Source organism: Daphnia pulicaria, unplaced genomic scaffold, assembly GCF_021234035.1.
Source record: "Daphnia pulicaria isolate SC F1-1A unplaced genomic scaffold, SC_F0-13Bv2 h1tg000232l, whole genome shotgun sequence".
Lineage (NCBI taxonomy): Eukaryota > Metazoa > Arthropoda > Branchiopoda > Diplostraca > Daphniidae > Daphnia > Daphnia pulicaria.
The window spans coordinates 1-7,500 of record NW_025804905.1 but is presented as its reverse complement, the minus strand read 5'-3'; the positions used below and the strand labels follow the sequence as shown (position 1 = coordinate 7,500).

The 7,500-nt window shown below is 49.5% G+C and overlaps 2 non-coding genes across 2 annotated transcripts; both read left to right on the top strand.

Moving 5' to 3' along the window:
• The first annotated feature begins 2,243 nt into the window (after positions 1 to 2,243).
• On the top strand, positions 2,244 to 4,540 carry LOC124319978. The gene has a single exon (XR_006913671.1). It is a non-coding gene; the product is annotated as a small subunit ribosomal RNA (ribosomal RNA).
• A 937-nt stretch (positions 4,541 to 5,477) lies between these two features.
• On the top strand, positions 5,478 to 5,630 carry LOC124319976. The gene has a single exon (XR_006913669.1). It is a non-coding gene; the product is annotated as a 5.8S ribosomal RNA (ribosomal RNA).
• The last annotated feature ends 1,870 nt before the right edge of the window (positions 5,631 to 7,500 follow it).

The window sequence follows — 7,500 nt, the reverse complement described above, 5'->3', positions numbered from 1 at the left end:
TTAGTAGCTTCGACGCAAAAACTTTGGTATCGACGGGGAGCTTTGGGAAATGAAACGAAGACGCAGAATGGGAAGTTGTCCGGTTCGGCGTTAGTTGTAGTTTCATTTCCACCGTAGCTGAGCTCCTTTCCGCCCGCCACTTCACATGATTTTAGTTTCGATTCCGTTCGATCGCGCTTGCACTGTCTTTGTTTTTTTTTCACTGCTTGGATCGCGGCTTTGCTCTAACCAGTTTAGCCCCATGCGATCAAAAAGTCTTAAAAAAAAAAAACCGTTGAACGGAGACGAACTCGATGAGCTGTCGGTGTGTGAAATATCATTCCTTCGGTAAAACCGTTTTCGAAATTTCCGATGGTCGGTATATGTAAAAATATATCCGAACCGCGATGTGGACGGGAATTCAAACGCCCGCTTCACCGATTGGTGCGACAGCTGAGAAGCTCGTCACTCGATCCAACGACTCTTGGTCGAAAAGTTCAGAAGAGGTGCGCGCGTCAAACATTTTTTTGGTTTCGGACGTTTCGTTTCTTCGGCACGTGTGGTTTGTCTGTGGCCGTCTGTGAGAGAAATCGGACGCTTGTTCTTTGTTATTTTACCGTAACAAGACAAGACGGGAAAGATTCTTTCTTCCAAACTTACGGCATCATAACCATCAGCGTTTACCGTCAGCGACGATACGGAAGAGAAAAGAAAATGGTGCGCGTCTTTTCACTTTTTGACACCGTATCAAAAAAAATTACCGTTCAGGCGGAAATGTGTGTGTGTGTGTGTGAGCCGAGAGATAAAAAATAAAAAAAGCCACCAAACAGAACGCTTTCAAATTATTTCGTGCGGCGTGCGCATATTTCACATTTTGCCGTTTGACGGAAGCTCGTTGTGTGGAACACAGAAGTGGAGATGGACGGAGTTGAAGGGGGGCGAAGACGGCCCGGTCGGACAAAGTCAAGAGATTGAAATATACGAGAGAATTGGGTGGAAGTGATGGCAAATCTATAAAATTCAAAAATCGGATGAGATGCGAGGACCGCAAAATGTGGCGTCGACTCTGACTCTCTTTTACTACGAACTTCCCTTCGACGGAAGATATCGAGAGCTGAGCTGAGCGCCCGCTGAGTATGGCCGGCGTAATTACAAACGAGTTACGGTTGGAGCTATATCGATTGTACGTATCCCGAACGTTCATCGAACAAGCCAGATCAACTCGGCGCCCGGTAAGATGTACGCTCAGTTATGGCCATGACACACGAAGGGAGAATTCAAACGGCTGTGAGTGTACGGCCCGCCCGGAGTTGTGTGTAGGCAGTGACCTCTCAAGAAAAAACGTAAAAAAATTTTTTTTGACAGTCACCGGTCTGCGACAAGTAATCAGTACGAAACTTGGGTGCAATGCAAAAAACATTTTGAGAATCCTTGCTTGACAACAACGAATCTAACACGATAAAAAAACGATCCCCATCGGTGTACCGCTTGCTTTTCTCGCGCTTCGGCGCAGAATCGCTTATTCAGCTGCCCTTGGAATATGTTCGTTTCGTGCATACTTGATCTCGGTCATTCTTCGGTGAACTCTTAAAGAATTGCGCACTTTTATAGGGGTAGTCTGGTTGCTTGTCTCGACTTGAAATGATTTGTTTTTTTCCGCCCATGACTTTCTATACGATGCCTCTATGCTGGCCTCTGACCGCGGTTGTTCCGAGTTTTCTCTTTCTCTTCGAAAGTCTTTGCGGAAAATTCTGCCTCGTGTGACCGTTGAGCGGTGAGGTGTGTGTGTGTGTGTGTGTCGTGCGGGGTGATGCGAGAGTGTGCCTCGGCGGTGGAAAAATAAAAATAAAACTCTGAGCCCACAAAAATTTAAAAGATGTATGCTTGTCAGCTTAGTAAAGCAGGCTTGACTTATGAGCATACAGCACGCCACATATGACCGTCGAAAACCGTAATACGGGAAAAAAAGTTGATGAATATATCAAGACCGGTCGAATGAATCCGATTCACTTTGGGCTCATAGACCGTTGAATGGTCTTTGACTTTGGAAATTGAAATGAAAAAAATCCAACAAACGGATCGGATCGGTGTTTCTCTTCACTGGGACTCGCTGTGACACGCCAGGCGTTGCGATCAAAAATTTTAGTTTCCGAAGAAAAAGAAAAAAAACGAAAAACGTGTTGATTTGGTGTGTGTTTGGTGATGCGTGGGCGAAATAAAAACCCGCAACTCGCCGGATGCATATCAAACAAACATACACGAAATACCTGGTTGATCCTGCCAGTAGCATATGCTTGTCTCAAAGATTAAGCCATGCATGTCTAAGTACAAGCCGCTAGACGGCGAAACCGCGAATGGCTCAATAAATCAGTTATGGTTCCTTAGATCCACTCCATCCTACTTGGATAACTGTGGTAATTCTAGAGCTAATACATGCACTCGAGCCTCGACTGCGGGCTTTCGGGCTCGCAGAAGAGGTGCTTTTATTAGATCAAAACCAGTCGGGGCCGGGCTTTCGGGCTCGCGCACCGTACCAATTTTGGTGACTCTGGATAACTTCACGCCGATCGCACGGCCTTCGCGCCGGCGACGTATCTTTCAAATGTCTGCCTTATCAACTGTCGATGGTAGGTTACGCGCCTACCATGGTTGCAACGGGTAACGGGGAATCGGGGTTCGATTCCGGAGAGGGAGCCTGAGAAACGGCTACCACATCCAAGGAAGGCAGCAGGCGCGCAAATTACCCACTCCCGGCACGGGGAGGTAGTGACGAAAAATAACGATACGGGACTCTTCCGAGGCCCCGTGATTGGAATGAGTACACTTTAAATCCTTTAACGAGGAACCATTGGAGGGCAAGTCTGGTGCCAGCAGCCGCGGTAACTCCAGCTCCAATAGCGTATATTAAAGTTGTTGCGGTTAAAAAGCTCGTAGTCGGATGTCTGTCTTCGGCCGGGCGGCGCCGCTCTGAATCAAGGGTGTTGCGTTTCACGCTCTGGGAGCCCGGGTGTCAAAGCCCGACTCTCTTCACGGTCGGACAACATCGCCGGAGTGGTGGTCGGTGCGTCGTTGTTGTATCTGCGGCCAGAGTTGGAAAGTTCTTTCGGGTTCTTTTTTAAATTTTGGTCGTAGTTGACTCGATTCGCTCCACCCAGTCAATCGTTCGGGGTGCCCTTCACCGGGTGTCTCGGGCGGCCGGCAACGTTTACTTTGAACAAATTAGAGTGCTCAAAGCAGGTGTATCCCAACGCCCTGAATATCGCAGCATGGAATGATGGAATAGGACCTCGGTCCGATTTTGCTGGTCTTTTACTTTTGGACCCGAGGTAATGGTCAATAGAGACGGACGGGGGCATTCGTACTGCGGCGACAGAGGTGAAATTCTTGGACCGCCGCAAGACGAACAACAGCGAAGGCATTTGCCAAGAATGTTTTCCTTGATCAAGAACGAAAGTTAGAGGTTCGAAGGCGATCAGATACCGCCCTAGTTCTAACCATAAACGATGCCAACCAGCAATCCGTCGGAGTTACTCCAATGACTCGACGGGCAGCTTCCGGGAAACCAAAGTCTTTGGGTTCCGGGGGAAGTATGGTTGCAAAGCTGAAACTTAAAGGAATTGACGGAAGGGCACCACCAGGAGTGGAGCCTGCGGCTTAATTTGACTCAACACGGGAAACCTCACCAGGCCCGGACACTGGAAGGATTGACAGATTGAGAGCTCTTTCTTGATTCGGTGGGTGGTGGTGCATGGCCGTTCTTAGTTGGTGGAGCGATTTGTCTGGTTAATTCCGATAACGAACGAGACTCTAGCCTGCTAAATAGGTGACGGGTTTTATCAATTGAAACCGAAGGGAGTACGGAGGCGTCGGGATCAGGTGGCGGCGATTCGGGTCTCGGTGGGACTGGTTCCTTTAGTGAGGCAATCTCTCGGCTTGGTTTCGTTGTGCTTTGTTCGTCGGGTGTACGGCCTTCACGGGTTGGTTGCCTGGCGGATGAGGTATGGCGGGGCTTTGTCGGGAATGTCTCGCGGGGGCTGGCTCTATTGTTATTCGGTCGTCGTCATCCCCGGCGATACCTTCTGCTCTCGCGTCCGTCACGCAGTCTTCTTAGAGGGACAAGCGGCGTCCAGCCGCGTGACAGTGAGCAATAACAGGTCTGTGATGCCCTTAGATGTCCTGGGCCGCACGCGCGCTACACTGAAGGAATCAGCGTGTTTCACTCTCCCTGTCCGAAAGGACCGGGTAACCGCTGAACCTCCTTCGTGGTTGGGATTGGGGACTGCAATGATCCCCATGAACCAGGAATCCCTAGTAGGCGCGGGTCACTAGCCCGCGTCGATTACGTCCCTGCCCTTTGTACACACCGCCCGTCGCTACTACCGATTGAATGATTTAGTGAGGCCTTCGGACGGGCTTGTCGGGGTGCCGTCGAGTGGGGAGCAATCTCTGCCCGTGCGGTGCCTACCAACGGCGAGACTGAAAGATGGTCGAACTTGATCCTTTAGAGGAAGTAAAAGTCGTAACAAGGTTTTCCGTAGGTGAACCTGCGGAAGGATCATAAACGAACAAGACAAATGTTTTGCGCATATGGCTTTGGTTGAGCACGAAACAACTAAAAGTTGCAAAACAAAAAAAACCCCATCAAAAGTCTTTCGGCGTAAGACATCGTATGAACTATGTGTGGGTTGACGGAAGAAAATCATTTATTTTGAACGGGTATCAGGCGCTCTGATGCGCGGTGGTTTAAAGCGGATTCGCCTTTTCAAATTGATTTTTCTTTCCTCTCGGCTCAAAAAAAAAACACAAAGTCTTTCGATTTGGTCTATGGCCGTGAGCAAATTCTTCCTGCTTCGATGGTGAATGTCTCTATAGATTCATTCGACCTTTAGCGGCGCTCACAGTGTTGACGTTAGTAGAGTGAAGAATACGATAGCCCGCCTGGGCCGCGAGTACCGAAGGAACAATAAAGGAGATTTTATAAAGTCTTAGTCCCTAAATCAAACACTTTGAAAAATAAAAACTCGGTGGATGGAGAGTCGGAAAAAAAAAAAAAAAACATCAAGATTTTGAACGGGTATCAGGCGCTCTGATGCGCGGTGGTTTAAAGCGGATACGCCCAATCGAAATTGTTTTTTTTTTGTTTCTCTCTTCGTCTTCGGGATTTTTTGATTCTCGGTGGGGGACGAAAGTGTGAGACTTTACTCTGGACGTTCTTTTCGGGCGTAGATACTCGTGGTTGCGTGCGTGTGCGTCGTATAGACTAACACTCCAAAGCCCGACACTATGCCGTTGAAAACCGAATGTTTTTTAAGCTTGCCCTTCGCCCTCTCGATGAAGTAGGAAGAATTCAAAATCACAATAACACACTAAACCCAAATTCTAGTACGAGTGTTTATCGGAACATTTTCTTTCTGGCTTTCTTTCTCCGCCCTCGCATTCATTTGCTTGGGCGGGTTGGAGAAAAAGAGAGAAGAAAACGAATATGTCGTTTTATATACGACCCTGAACGGTGGATCACTAGGCTCGTGGATCGATGAAGAGCGCAGCAAAGTGCGCTAATCCATGCGAACTGCAGAACACATGGAGCATCGAAATCTTGAACGTAAATGGCGGCCCAGCTTCTCGCTCGGGCCACATCTGACTGAGGGTCGGTCGAATGATGAACGAACAGAGATTTTTTCAGTCTTGGTTTTGCATGTTGGGTCGCGGCGAGATTTATTTTTCACCCGGCCTGACCGCATAAAAGCTCCCGAATCTCTAACGTCTGGGTGCCGCGCGACTTAAGTGTCCGCGATGCCTCAAATACAAAAAAGGGGGAAAAATAAAAGAAGGTTCGCCCTGTTTTGTTTTTTTTCCTCTCTATTCAAAAGAAACCTTTTTCGATGGCAAAACAGATGGGAAATTTTTGAGCCAACTCAAAAAAAAATTTTAGAAATAAACACATCTTCTCGAACAAGGTGTCGGCTGCGTGTGCGCGATATACCGCTTCAACGCGAGTTTAGTTGTGTGTGTGCGCCGGGCGTGTCGAAGTGTCGACCACCGCGAATTATCACTCACTCTAACCGCTCGTTATGCAAGCTTGGTTCGCGCACGACGCGTTGTTTCAATACAAAAAGCCGCAGGACGCCCTGTCACTTTTCGTAAATTAATTTTTGCGAATAACGAGAGACTCGCTTTATTTCGAAAAAAAAAAATTTGAACCGGCAATTATTCAATCTTTCCCGGCTTTAAAACGCCAAAGTCTGCCGAGCTAGATAAAGTGTTGTCTCCTTTTGAAAACAAACAATTCATTCTGACCTCAGTTTAGATGAGACTACCCGCTGAACTTAAGCATATCAGTAAGCGGAGGAAAAGAAACTAACAAGGATTCCCTTAGTAGCGGCGAGCGAACAGGGATGAGCCCAGCACCGAACCTCGCGCCCGGTTGAGCGGGTGCCGAGGAATGTGGTGTTCGGGAGGATCGTGCGCGTCTGTCCGGTATCTATCGTCCAAGTCTCCATGAACGGGGCGAGCAACCCACAGAGGGTGTCAGGCCCGTAGATAAGACGAGCCGAGACCGTGCATCGGATCCCTTCCCAAGAGTCGGGTTGCTTGAGCGTGCAGCCCTAAGCGGGAGGTAAACTCCTTCTAAGGCTAAATATCGCCACGAGACCGATAGCGAACAAGTACCGCGAGGGAAAGTTGAAAAGAACTTTGAAGAGAGAGTTCAAGAGTGCGTGAAACCGTTCAGGGGGTTAAACGGGTGGGCCCTCGAAGGTCGAACAAGTCCCCGCTCCCGGCACTTGGTTGTATGCCCTTAACGCTGCATGGAGACTGCCTGAATTGGCGGCTCTCTTGCATAAGTCGTTCTGCGATCGCAATAGCCACGCCAAGGTCCGCAAGTGGGGGGCCTAGTAGGACTCCGCGACCGACTGGGTGTCTGTTACACGGGGCGTCCGTTAGCGAGTTTCGTGGTTACCTTCGCGGGTGCCGCGATGACGAGCGCGGCGTTTCCCAACAGTACTGCCCGGTCGTGACCTGTCTCCTCCCGGGAGGTGTCGTAGCTTTTTTTTTGTAAAAGAGAAAAAGTTGCGGTGCTCAACCTGTGGAGGCCCAGAGCGGAGAGTAGAAGTCGGGTCCCACCCGACCCGTCTTGAAACACGGACCAAGGAGTCTAACATGTGCGCAAGTCGTCGAGAAATTATCAAACTAAACTCGCGAGGCGCAATGAAAGTGAAGCGGCCCCGATGAGGGTGCATCCGCGAGGGGTGATCCCGTCTCGAACAGAGCGGGCGCAACCCCAGGGCGTCCGAATGCTCGCGAGATCTTTCCCCCTTAAAAGGGTTTGGTCGAGTCGGCCGGACGAACCCAGAGCGCACACGTTGGGACCCGAAAGATGGTGACCTATGCCTGGCCAGGACGAAGCCAGGGGAAACCCTGGTGGAGGTCCGCAGCGATTCTGACGTGCAAATCGATCGTCGGAGTTGGGTATAGGGGCGAAAGACTAATCGAACCATCTAGTAGCTGGTTCCCCCCGAAGTT